This window comes from Spea bombifrons, chromosome 7 (genome assembly GCF_027358695.1).
Source record: "Spea bombifrons isolate aSpeBom1 chromosome 7, aSpeBom1.2.pri, whole genome shotgun sequence".
Lineage (NCBI taxonomy): Eukaryota > Metazoa > Chordata > Amphibia > Anura > Pelobatidae > Spea > Spea bombifrons.
The window spans coordinates 3,648,940-3,662,553 of record NC_071093.1 but is presented as its reverse complement, the minus strand read 5'-3'; the positions used below and the strand labels follow the sequence as shown (position 1 = coordinate 3,662,553).

The 13,614-nt window shown below is 47.7% G+C and overlaps 2 protein-coding genes across 3 annotated transcripts in view; both read left to right on the top strand.

Annotated features, from left to right (window-relative positions):
- SPEG (striated muscle enriched protein kinase) overlaps positions 1-13,614 on the top strand; it is a 69,879-nt gene that overhangs the window by 6,478 nt on the left and 49,787 nt on the right. The window lies entirely within an intron of this gene.
- Positions 9,991-13,614, top strand: part of GMPPA (GDP-mannose pyrophosphorylase A) — a 63,350-nt gene continuing 59,726 nt past the window's right edge. The window contains exon 1 of the mRNA XM_053472148.1: positions 9,991-9,995. The gene's annotated coding sequence lies outside the window, so the exon portion shown is untranslated. The remainder of the gene's footprint in view (positions 9,996-13,614) is intronic.

Sequence of the window (13,614 nt, the reverse complement as noted above, 5' to 3'; positions counted from 1 at the left end):
TCTGCCCTAAATATAGATCATGCCCACAGCCCTCGGCTATCTGCACCGCGGTGTCCTGAACGGTGTCCGCAAAAGTTCCTTTCCACGTCTTCACCAAAAGCTTCTGTGGGGCAGATCTGCTAAGCAGCACAACGCGTCACATCAGGGCAGAGAAGACCACATAGAGAGAGTTCGGTCCTGAAACCCCTGTTACTCCGGCTCCTGCTTATCACGCAAAATCAACTCCAACGTGAACTTTAAAAAAAGGAGCGACGGGAACTACGTGGTTCCTGTAAAGTAAAGAGCTGCTCCATGTCAGCCATAGAACGAAAAACGAGCAAATCCGGTAATGGTGATGCCTTTACTGACGCATAATAGATTGCAAGCCTTCAAGACTATCTAGTGCTCTTCTTCAGCCATATTATATCATGGTTCCTTCAAGGCACTGTATACAAATATTCTTAATTGTATTATTATTATTATTATTACTAATAATATTTTATATAAGATAGGGAGTCTGGAGTGTTAGTTTAAAGATGGCTGAGAGGTCCCTTTAAATTAATTTAAATGTCCTACTTGCAAATACATTGGGGGGTCCTGCAGAATACCCTGTATGTATTTGCCCCGTCCCCCCTTCAGGATGCTATCCCCCCCCTCACTTGTTTAAACCTTTGCGCTACTTACAGAAGATATACTATACACTACCATCAAAAGCTAATTTTGTCCATTAAAATAAAATGAAGTGGATGAGAAACCCAGCGCAGACGGGGTTAATGTTGTGAATGACTATTGTAGCTGGAAACAGCTGATGTTTAAAGGAATCTCTTCATAGATGTACAGAGGCCCTTTATCACTCCCATCACTCCTGTGTTCCAATGGCCCTTTATCACTCCCATCACTCCTGTGTTCCAATGGCTCTTTATCACTCCCATCACTCCTGTGTTCCAATGTCGCTTTGTCACTCCCATCACTCCTGGGTTCCAATGGCCCTTTATCACTCCCATCACTCCTGTGTTCCAATAGCACGTTGTGTTCGCTGATCCAAGTTTAAGTTTAAAAGGCTAATTATTTGTTAGAAAACCTTTTTGTAATTATGTTACAGCCAGAAATTTCCTTGTTTTCCACAAAAACAGCTGAGTGACCCCAAAGTGTACGTCTAGCATTTGGAAGAAACTTTATCGCGCACCCCCTGCCATTTTTGTTCCGCCGAGTTAATGGCATCACTGTCAGAAAGCAAAACCAACAAAGCCATTAAGCCGTTTTCATGCAAAGCAGCAGAAATAATGAAAAAACAAGGAAAAGAAAAGGGGAAAAAAGGGCTGAATTTCCGCTGAACGCACAACGGCCACCAGCAGACATAATGAGTATAATGAGTCGTCACAAAATGGAAACTCGGGGAAGCCGAGACGTTTAATCCGGGGGGGGGGTAACGCGGATAATATTATCATCAATGATGTTTTCGGCTGGTTGGACGCGGCGAGTCACTTCTCAGCGCTCGATCCACACAAAGGCCTCTGTCTGAGTTTGGACTCCCTGAGCCATCATATTCCGCAGCGCTGTGCATAGTTTGGTCGTGAGAAGTTTATTTAGAAAGTATTTTATTATGTGATAAAACCCATTTTTTCTTTTGTAAAGACTCAAACCTTAATCAGTCGTTGGTCTCGTCTTAGATTCAGGAGCCGTATGTCTATCCCATGCATGTTTAAAACCCTCACTGTATTAGCATCTATGACATCTGCTGGGAAGCTGTTCCATGTATCTACCACCCTCTCAGTAAAGTAAAACTTTCTTAGATTACCTCTAAGGCTCTGACCCTCTATATCAGCTTCGGTACTTGAGCGATTGCTTTGTTTCTATGTAACACAGGTGAACCGATCGCTTCTGCAGCGACCAAACGGAGTCTCTCGGGTTCTGAAGCTCCGTTTCATGATTATGCACTAAACGGAACTTCCTGCTTTTCCCCAGGAGGGGGCAGCGTAGCTCCCGTATATTATTTCCGGACAGTTAATAGAAGTCACCTAAATACATTAACTCTCCTAAAACATTGTATCCGGTGCGCGGTGCTCGTCCTACCTCTTATAAAGCATGCCGTGCGCTTGAAAAGTTAATTATTAAGACCAGGTCAAGGCTAGATGACCATACGTGAGAACGCTCAGGGTTTTTGCCCCAATCTCAGGGTGAAGGGGCAGATTCTCGGGGGCACACAGTCTGGATCCGACTCCTTCCTATTCTCCCCGGCTGGGATCATATATAAGACTCCCAATTGGTGCTTTTGCCCCCAGTATGTTACGGTCGACACCCCTGCTTGAATGCAGGTGACCCAATGAAGTGTATCTTCAAATAATGACGCGTCAAGGTTTCCATGGCGACCGGTACTAGAGTAATTTGGCGAGACTTCATAGAATCTTCACTATTAAAGGGTTAATATTTTAAGAGTCTCAGGGTGCGCTCATTCAGAAAGTTCCCAGGGATGATAAAATCGATTCCGCGCGGCCGCCCCGGGGTAAACCTCCATGAGTTTGGTGCAGTGCAGAGTACACTGCCGGCGCTGTTTATGCAAACATCCATTTGGGGATTCCCGGGGATTTGTTGATCTCCACACTTCTTTTTTTTTTCTTATATGACTTTTTTTCAAGGGCGCGGATGACGGGAGCAGTTTGTGTTGCCATAGAAACTGACAGATTTGCCCCCCCCTCTTCTCTTTCGTCTGCGAGGGGATAACGCATTGATGCGCATGATGAGGGAAAGCAGTTACTAACGCACACTGAGCCTCGGGGGTTAGCGGACGGGAGAACGGCCGAGGATCCCTCGCGGAATCCGACTTCACCGCCCGATCAAAGACAGCAAAGGAAAGCTGACTGTCCCCAGATTTATAAATATTACCCCCTCCACAACGCAAAGCTACCCCCAACAACACAAACCTCCCCGCACAGACAGGAAAGGGTGCTCCGGGAATCCTTTTAGGCTCAAAAAAAGGAGTAGTAGATACAGATAGCTTACGCTGCGGAAGTCTGCAGCTAAAAAGTCTGGGCTCTCCTACTTTAGGGAAGTTGAGACCTGTGGCAAAATGTGGCAAGACTAGCATCTCCCTTTTCTTTCCTCTCCCACTTTCTTTCTTCGCTCCTTCCAAGGGAACCAATCAGCAACAATCAGCATGGTTGTAAAAGTACTTGGGGAATTTAGAAGCTACGCAGATGATCCGACTTTCTGTTTAGAAGTTAAGAAAGTTCTGCGATCGGCCCAAGAAAATGTACAATCCGCCACAATTTAAGGCTGAATCCTGCTTTATTTAGTGAATAGGATCCTTGTGAACAGATTATTAGCAAATTTGGGTTGTTCTTCATGCCTGCAGTAACTAGAAAGAGACATAAGGGGGTTCTAGAGTGTGGGGTTCTAGAACGTGGGGAAATGATTTCAAGTTAGAGTTAAAAAAAACAAAAACGAGACAAATTCTAAGAAATAGAACGACGATGCTTAAGATCCGCGGACGGTTATTCTACAGATTGAAAGACTTGGTGGCTCCTTTTGTTTTTAGCTGCTGTCACAATCCATGTCCTTGAACGGAGGCTCAATAAGATATAAAAGCGATAAACAAATCAAAAAGAGGACGGAAAATAAAGAAAACGAAATAAAAACGAGACATGGACCGGCGGCTCAGAGACCGCTAGCTCAGGAGCAGAGCGCGCACGCGTTGGCTGTAATGGAAACGTTGGCTTCTGACATTTCCAATAATTGCTAATAATGCACCTGGCAGCCGGATACGACCGGTTACTGACAGCACGGCGTCTGTGAAGACAAAGGGGTTGCAAGGTTACATCCCAAAAGGACAATGCGGTGGGACTTGGTTTATCGGAACGCCTTCATGAGTCAAGAGAAGGTTATCAATGACCTTCACAAGAGGGGCGTTGGGTGACCAGGTGGGTCCAAGGCTACTTATACATTCTGAAGGTGTGACCACGTCTCAGGTCCACGGCTACCGAAAGACCGTTCATAAAGACTATAAAGGTTTGGACAAAGAGAAACTCGGATGCAGCAAAGGTTTCCAGATGAATTGGCCAAGTTGCGTAGGGACATAGTTGTCCTCTTCTGCACATTGTCCTCCAAGATGGTGGCACCAGATGATGTTGATTGGATCAAGATGAGTTCCACCAAGTTGGGATGCAAAATGCAGCTGCTTTAAAGTGAATGGAGACTCAAGTCCTGGAAATGGACATCTCATTCCACGGCAAGTGCTTAAGATCGCAACCAGGCCGAAAGAAAAGGCGACCGACCGAAGTCATGAGGTTCTCCGAGGAAGACCGCGGTGCTGTAATCCCTCCCGGGAATAATGTATAAACTATAATGAATTATGTATTAGTATTACGCAACAAATTGTGCATTTTGAGCATCGGGCGGCGATGGAATCGATGCAGAAAGCGGATAGATATTTTCCTCGTGCTTCTGGAAGATAAGACGGAAAACGACGAATCCCAGATTCACACGACTGAGCGAGAAACGGGAAGCAAGCGACGACAGGTCAGTAAGGAGGCAGAAAAGAGAGAGGAGGAGATGTGAGAGAGGAAGGACGGAGACAGCTGGGAATGGCATTACGTGGATGCTCTTTCTCGCAGTCAGCAGGCTGCACCTAGCGAGACGTTTAAAGACATAGATCTCCGATCCGCTTCTGTGGCCTGCTGGCAGATCCTGCGAGGAAGACGATTTCCCAAGGACTAAGCATTACGAGGAGAACTCATTAAGACTTGGTGATCAACCGGTAACGAGCCCCCCTATAATCCCGGCCCCTCTCGTTGTATGGAGATAGGAGATACAATGTTGCTGTTTGGCGGGTTCTTATGGTGATTGACACGTATGTCCGTGTTCCGTATGGTCGTTGGAGAGAAGAACCCGCGCCGAGGCAATGTCTTCCACTCATTATAACTCTGTCGGTCAAAGAAAGGATGATTATACGTGGAGACGGACTAAACGTGATAAGTTATACATAGGACAGGGCCGGTGCACGGACATACTCTGGTTTTCTGGTATTAGCGCAACTTAATAACCACCAACATACAGGATAATGCTAAAGAACAATACGAACATAGAGACACAGAATCGGCCCCATCTAGTCGCCCTTTTCTCCTGCTGTAAATCTTAAACCTCCCTCTTTCGGCTATTAATGCCGCACCCTGCTTGCGTTTCCCGATGCCTTATTGCCTTATCTGCCTACATTAAGCAGGCAAGCTGAGGGTATTTATAAAGATGGCGGTGTTAGCCAAGAGGGGTCGCTGGGAACCCCAGCGGGTTTTGGTGCTAATTAATAACCAGGCCGGCAGGAGGTTTGCCCGTTGAGATCATCGAACGCCCCGGAGAAGCTTCTCACCGCCAGACGGGAAATCAACGGCCCGACTGACAGCCGCGTGAAACGGGTAAACGGGAAGAAGACTGGAGTCAGCGGGTGTGAGGCTGCGGACCGAGGGCGAGGACCCCAAAAGTTACGGTCTGTTTGGATTGGATGTCATACCCTGTGCCCTATAAATATAAGGGGGGGGAGGACGGCGTGAGTGACGAGTGCTCCGTGGATAAGCGGCCAGCAGGCAGATATCTCTGTTTTATAATAATTTCTTCGTAAAGCTGCTGTTCCACTTCTTAACCAAATGCAGCATCAGAAACATCGTCCGTCCCGCTGCTGAAAGCCCGAAACCTGCACAGAAGGAAGCTTCATTTTACTTTTTCTTTGGCCTCGTCTTAGATTCAGGAGCCATACGCCTATCCCATGCATGTTTAAATTACCCTCTACCACTTCTGCTGGGAGGCAGTTCCACACTCTCGGTAAAGCAAGCATGATAATAGATTGAACATCTCCACTAAATGGGGTTAATTTGTATGAATAATTGAAAGAATAAAACATTCTCAGCCGTTGGCCGATACAGAAGTCTCCGTTCACCCGTGTATTAAATACCGAGGAGCGTGATACACAGCTTCACTCCCAGGCGTGTTTTCCATCCACGGACAGCTGACTAATATTCTGCCGTCAGTAAATCCTCTCCTGAAGGAATAATTCAGTTTTATATCAAAGCCTCACATTTTCATTGTCTTTGGTTTTCCTTAAAGATCACGAAAAACGTTATTAACGAAACGTTGACAGCGATGGCCTTTTTTTTAACCCCCGCCCATAACCCGATGATAAAGATAAGCGCCGCTCGGGGCCGCCTGCCCGCCGTGCGCATGTCGGCTTCGTGGAGCGGGCCACGTTGGTACAACGAGACTTCTGTCTTAGATTTGTAGCCAGATTGTCGCACGAGCCAGATTGCGGCGGCATTCGTCGGAATAATGTTCCCGGTCGCTTTAATGTATTCGTTTATCGACAACAATGTGGCTTTTTATGCAGTTGATACAAAGATCTGGCATCTGCGGGAGAGTTAAGGAGGAAGGATTTAGGAGGACGAGCAAAGCTGTCGATACAAATGCCAAGGGATAACAAAATGTCCAATTTTGGGCAAAACCACCCTTACCCTTCGCCATATCTGGGAACTCGCTGGTTTTGCCCCGGAGTCTCAGGGTTTTTACCCCAATCTCAGGGTGAAGGGGCAGATTCTCGGGGTCACACAGTCTGGATAGATAAGACTCCCAATTGGTGCTTTTGCCCCCAGTATGTTATGGTTGATATCCCTGCTTGAATGCAGGTGACTCAATTAATAATGAATAAGTCAAGGTTTCCAAAACATTGCTACATAAAATCTACATGATAGCCATTAAATGGTTAAAATTTAAAGTGTCTCAGGGTCAGCTTATTTAGAAAGTTCCCAGGTATGGTCATCACCCTGTAAGGTAGTAATTTGGATTAAAAGAAGACACAAGTCCATCAACTTCAACTACTTCTGCTGGGAGGCTGTTCCACTTATCTACTACCTGTTTCTCAGCACCGTCCCAGAATCCTTGCCGTAAGAACGAGTCTCGGGGAGAGTGACCTGTTTAAAGTGACGGGTAGATGTGGAATTAAACTGTATCATGTCATTACGTTTAATGACTCTACGACTCCATTAACTCTTCGGTGCGTGAGAGCTAAGCACGACGTTGCCTAGTGGTTAACCTTTAAAGTGCCCACTGGGGGGTAATTTAAAAGGAACAATTCTGCTGTCTTATCACCATAGCAACCGAGAAAATGTTCCTTCTGAAAGGACCATTCTGCTGGTTGCTATGGTGACAACATCACATTTAGGGCCAGAATTTTCTTTATATATATTATATGTAGATATAGACCCCACGGTCTCTTTACAAAGTTAAAGTTCACTTCTTGCCACCCTGGTGTAAAATCCCGAGATGGATACATTATGGCCGGCCACGTCCTGACCATGCGCAATAATAGGGTTAGGGATGACCGGCAGACAGGACGCGTTCATCCCTAACCCCGGCACAAATGCTTTCGCAGTCCGGTGAGACAACAAACCTGTTCCCAGCCACGCACTTTCTGTCTCTCCTCCCTCATTCACTCCCTCCTCCCCACCCTTCCTCTCTCCATCCCCCATTCCTCCCCCTGGCTCTCTAAGCATTGTATTCCCGGCTCGGCTCAGGCGTTGGGAGCGGCAGGATCACGGCGGCTACCGACAACCGACATCCCTTCCACCGACCGCTCCGAATCCCACATCTGCCCCCTTTTTTCACGCCTTCCCCGTTTACGCCTTTCTTTGGGGAGCACCGGGATCGGAGTCCTCGCTCCCTGCCGCAGCAGCAGGCGCCGGAGAGGAGCGGAAAATCCCCACTCGGGGGGTCCACCTCTCCGACCAAATCCCCCCATTCTCCGACATGAAGAAGAGTTGGATGAAAAGACGTTCTCAGGTGAGAGAGGAGGGGGAGAGAGGGGTGGGAGGACGATGGAGGAGGGGATTGGGAATGAACATGGCATGGGGGTATAAAGATGGCAAACCGTGCCAACAGGGTGGTTAAGGGCAACTGGCAGTGGGCAGGAATGGGGTCCATCAGGTCCACAGCCAAGCCTCGTGAGTCTCACTCTGACACACGCTAACACCTTGTCACTGCTTACCCATTGTACAGCCCTGCGGAATATGATGGCGCTATATAAAACAATAAATAATAATGACCCCCGATAGCCCCCATATCATACTATCTGTATAAACATCTACCCACAAGAACACCATCGTACTGCGATGAAATACCCCAAACAGCGAGACCCCCCCCAAACTTACACCTGCCCGTCCTCAAGCTGCGATGCCCCCGCACCAGTGATAACGTGTTTGCTCGGTGAACGCATCACATACAGCGCGTTACCCCGTAATCCTCTAATATTAACTCATCGGGTTACATAACCCGCGCCGACGCTGATACATTGTAACTTCTTATCACATAAACCTCTTTGCAAAGCGACACATCGGGAGTTACGTTATAACATATTCTAGTGCCAAGTTTGAAAAGTGGCGTTACCCTCGTATTAACCAATGGAACGGTCCGATCGGCAGAAGCATTCTATCGGTTGCTATGGGGATAACACCGGAATCACTTTTTTTTTATATACAAACTCCACTGTGCAACTTCCAAAATATAAAAACCAAATCCCCCCAAAATAAACCTATTCCCCCCAAAAAGTATCATAGCTGCTGATCTCTAGATATTGGATATTTTTATTTTAGAGGGGGAACCCCACAAGTTTTATTTCAGACTTTTTTCAGACTTTTTCCAGACTCTTATTCGCTTCCAGATCACAGCCAGAACCCAGATCTTTAAGCCGATGAGCCGGCATTTGGCAAAGTCCAGAAAGAATTCATTTCCTTAAGGATCTTTCCATAGAATTTCCCCAGGAGATGTTTCTTGAGTCCAGGTAGAGCCGGATCCTAGAGGTTCTTCTGGTATTTAATGGAACATCTTTAACCCATTGGTGCTTTTGGAACCTCGTTAATTATTACATGACCCAACTCTGCATGTTTGAATTATTGTATTGATGACAGGCTCGGACCGGCCATCTGGCAACCTGAGCACGTACCCGGTGGCCTGTTGGCCATGGGCGCTCCATACTCATGGGTTGGCTATGGCCGATCGCAAGCTATGTGAGTATAAAAACGTTGCGCGTGGCCGTGTGTATCCAGCCGCACCAACATCTTCAGATGGCCACTGGCCTTAAAGTGCCGGGGCCACCCCGCCATCACCGGTCCGGCCCTGATTGATGAGACTGGTTAAGCTAAAGGGATTGTTCTAGAACACAGAAAAAGAGGGCACTCTGCAGTTTAGCGCTAAGTAGGGCACCAAGGTATATTAACGTGTCATTACTTCCCAGGCTGAGCACAGCGGGGTACTCAGTAGCCCACCGGGGACGAGTTAATGGGATAAAACGCTAAAACCCGATACATTTCAGGAGAGGGGGGGAGGTTAGGATTCGGAGCGGATCTCATAGTCCACATGCGCCGCGCGGAAAGGCGTTGAATTCTATGAGCAGCGCGCCAGTTAGAATGTAGCAGAAATGAAATGTAACGGGGATATTGGAAGAGTCATTTTATGCAAAACTTGACGGCACCTCTGAATATCTGAAATTCTGATTTATGCGTCTTAGATCTGAGATCACGCCGATATATTTTAGAATATGGCAGGCCCAGGCTGGTCACCTGGCAAGTGCCCGGGGGGTCTGAGACTGCCGCTGCAGCTGGTGGCTGGATACCCGCGTCCACATCCCGTGAGAGTGTGTAAGCAGAAGCCTGGGGCATGACCGTGGCTGGGAACTCTTTGGGTTTCGCCCGGAGACTCCAGTTAGACCGCCATTTCTCCGGGTCTCCGGGTCACCGCAGAGGAACTCTGGGTTGGGGGAGTGTCATTGTTGCACGCCCCATTCCCCACCCACGACCACTCCAAAAATGGGCAGCTTTCCTGTTTGCCAGACCACCCACTGAGATGAGCGGACCACCCACCTATGTCAGCAGGACCGCCCACTGATATCAGTGGGACAGCCTACCCGCTTTCCACAATAGCAAGGCTCTGGGCTGGCTGTTCCCAGGTATGAGCAAACAGGAAGTCAGCGATGCCGCGGAAAAACTGTTCCCCCAGCGTGACACAGACCTGTGAATATGGAAGTGGTCAGCTTGTAAAGTAGGGGGTTATTTACTAAAACAGGGTACAGGAGAGTTTCTATATCAACCCCCTAATTTAGCTATGCATTACGAAGGGCCAATCCCACCGAGCTTCTCCGACAAAAAGAGCTTGGCTGAGCCAGTGTAACACATCGGTAAATCGATGAGATTTTTATGACCTCACTGATTATGCGTTATGTGGGGGCAAGCTCGGCCCGTCTTACAGGAGAAACTCAACATTTTTTGCCCCTTAAAATGCAGAGTGGAGTTGGCGAGTTGAACTGTATGTAATCAAAATCAAAGAATTGCATGTTATCGATACAGATAAAGTGTTGGATTATTAGCTTTATCCCAGAAAAAAGCATCTGTGATGTCACAAACCTCTCAGCATTTTAAGTGGCCAAAGAGGGATACTGGTTAGAGGCGTGGCTTGGGCTGGGGCTTTACTGGGATTTTTGTACCTGTTTATGACCTATTGATAGCTATCGATGAGTTAAGTCATTGGGACGTTTCGATCTGTATGATGTCATCAGATGACGTCTTGCCTGTTGTATGTCAGAGTGTTTCATGACATTGTATAGAACTACAGAAAATGCTCGGATTTCATAGACAGGGAGGATTCTAGATTTCCTAAGTAGTTAAAGTTGAAGACAGAAATGGCCCAGTGAAGCCTAATTATCTCTTTTTATTACATCACTTTTTATTTATATAGCGCCAGCAGATTCTGTAGCGCTGTTATAATATAGGGGAGTGAAAAGTCACGTTAAAATTGACCATAAGATTAGGACGTGTTAGGACAGACTGGTACAAACAGAGAAGAAGGCTCTGATCTTGTGAGCTTACAATCTTTTCGTGACTGTGCCCTTATCCCAGTGGCAGCTGTAGATTGTTTGGGGGCATCAATGAAAAGATTTGCCAGCCCCCAAAAGTAATAATTATGCATAAAGCATAAACCGCAATGTTCCTGATCCCAAATACTTTTATGTTATAAAGAATCCCTGCCAGTCCCTTAATGCCGAGGCAGCTGCCTGCATTGGAACCGTATGTTGCTATACGGTATCTCGCAGTGAGCGTCAGCTCTTTTGTCTAAAACCCAAGTACTGTCATTTTTAACTAATTATACAGGAAAGGGGATGATATATATATATAAATGTTGAAAATCTCTTCTGTGTAACATTAAAAGAATTCCGCTGGCAGATTCTCATTATGTATTCCGCCCGCTACGTTTCCCCGGCGCACGCTTTATAAAAAGCTTGTCGGGCCTCGCGGGGAGGTGAAGGAGCAGAGAATGGCTGTCTCAGACGGAGCGTCACCGCAGCGTCACCGGCACGATCCCACGGGATCTGTTTAAATTCTATACCCGCAGACGGTATGAGTCAGCAGAGAGAGCGCTCCGTGTCTGCCTCCCTCTCCCTGCGTTAGTCCTCCCCGCAGCCAACGTGCTTTTACTCGTGTATTAAATTGGATGTCAGTAAAGCCGGGGTGGGCTGCGCGTGACTGACGGGGGATGTGGATTGTTCTTCTTTCCGTTCTGATTCCGGTAGAGAATTCTGTAAGGGGTCCTATGGCGCTCGTCGTCGTTTTTGGAGCCCATCCTCCGAGGCTGTAGGGAAGACCAGGTTCTCCTGATACATGATGGCGATTGTTACAATTACAGTCAGAGGAACCCCTGGGCAGGCGCATGGTCATCAAGGACCACGTCTGAGTCCCATATTTCAGGGTGATTTCTCTAAATGTAAAAGCCGAGCTTCACGCATGTTCATGATATCCGTGGGTTTGACTCGGCGTCTCTGGGTTTTTGCCCCAATCTCAGGGTCTCAGGCTGAAGAGGCTCTCAGGGGCCACACAATCTGAGCTGGCTCTTTCCTATTCTACCCGCTGTGATTATAGATGAGACGCCGAGTCAAGGTTTCCATTTGAGTGACATCTGGAGACTCATTACATCAAATCGTCATGCTGGGCTATTAGAGGGTTGATATTTGAAGGGTCTCAGGTTCCCCTCATTTAGAAAGTTCTCAGGTATGACGATAAGCCTGGTTCTGGTGATGCTCTGACCCTTCCAAGAGGGCCGTTCCAAAGCCCTGCCTCTAATAACAGCCTAAGACAAGCCTGTCCCTCCTTGGCCATTAGACATGGGGTTGGGTTGTAGAAACGGTTCGCTAGAAGGCAACCAGGGCTACCATTTCCGTCCTCCTGCTTGGCATCCGTGGAAGCCGTCAGATCTGCAAGCGCAAGCAAAATGTCCCTGCTGCTCGTTATAATAAGATCCAGCAAACTGATCAATTAGGACATGTTAGCTCTGAAGCTTCCCAACCGCGCAAGCACAATCTGTGGCATTCATGTGCTCAGTGCTTAGCGGACCCAGAGTGGACACTCCGGGAATTATATTCACTTTAACGTATATATGGGCGAGGATCCAGAGACCCAGAGAAGCGGCTCTTCACCCGGAGTCTCCGGGGCAAATCCCGGGGAGTTCCCAGGGACGCCTCTGACCCTCTAGTTTTGGGTGATGTTCTAACATTTCCCCTCCTGTTACTTTGTAACACTCGTAGGATTAAACGTCTCTAACACGAAGGATGCTTCAGGCAGGTTGTAGGGACTGTCTCTTTCGTGACAGTCCCTCCTCGCCGGCTCCTCGGGGATGTCAGTCGGGCTCCGTCTTATGGTTTAAATGCCGCTGATCTAACCGCCAGCCAGGTAGTTATTTGATTTCTGTGGTTCTCGCCGTCAGACAGTCGGCCGGCTGCACCGGGGGGTCACTTTGTGGCGGCGTCTATTCTGTTTGCCAGAATCTAACTTTATTAATCCTTTCCAGTGATAGAGTGCAGAACGTTCTTAGGCATTCGCCTCTGGAGTTGAAGGGTTAAACGGCGGCCCTTATTCTTCGTGTGTCTTCTTATTTATCTCGCCTTCCAGTGGTAGCAGAAGGGAAGTCTTCATTTAACCTTTGTTAAACCAGTCCCAAGGAAGCCATTAACGCAATAGCCCTCCAGCTGCTGTCTCGTTATTAACCCCACAGCTGCCACCTTCCTCTTATGGAATACAAAATACTTCAAAATGCTATGAACCCCAAAAATACTATGAAATACATTTATTTCTCACTTCCAATTTCAGGAACATTTAGTGGTGCCGTCAAATTGCCGCATATGATACACAAATATTCCTAATGTTACATTCTGAACTACCATTCTTGCAAGGGGTTAATAGTTCTGTGGCCCTAAGGGTCCGTTATCATGCAGCGACTTACGAAGAGGGAACCCGAATATATTTGTACGCTAGGGACCGGTGCCAGCCAGGGCGGCCATCAGAAATCCTGGGGCCCAGTACAATCCTAAAGACAGGGGCCACTGCCCCGCCCCCTTCCCATGCTCCTCCCACTACATAGCCCCATGCTCCTCCCACTGCACCTGCCCATGCTCACAATGAGACCACTAGGCACTGAAGTCTGCAAAGGGGCCACTAGCCCAAAATTGTAAAGAGACCATGCGGTCCTGGGTAGCAGGCCATGAGGGCCAATGAGGGCCAATGAGGGGGCTCATGACAGATCAGAACCATAAGCCACATCGCGGCTCCTATAACGGCTGAC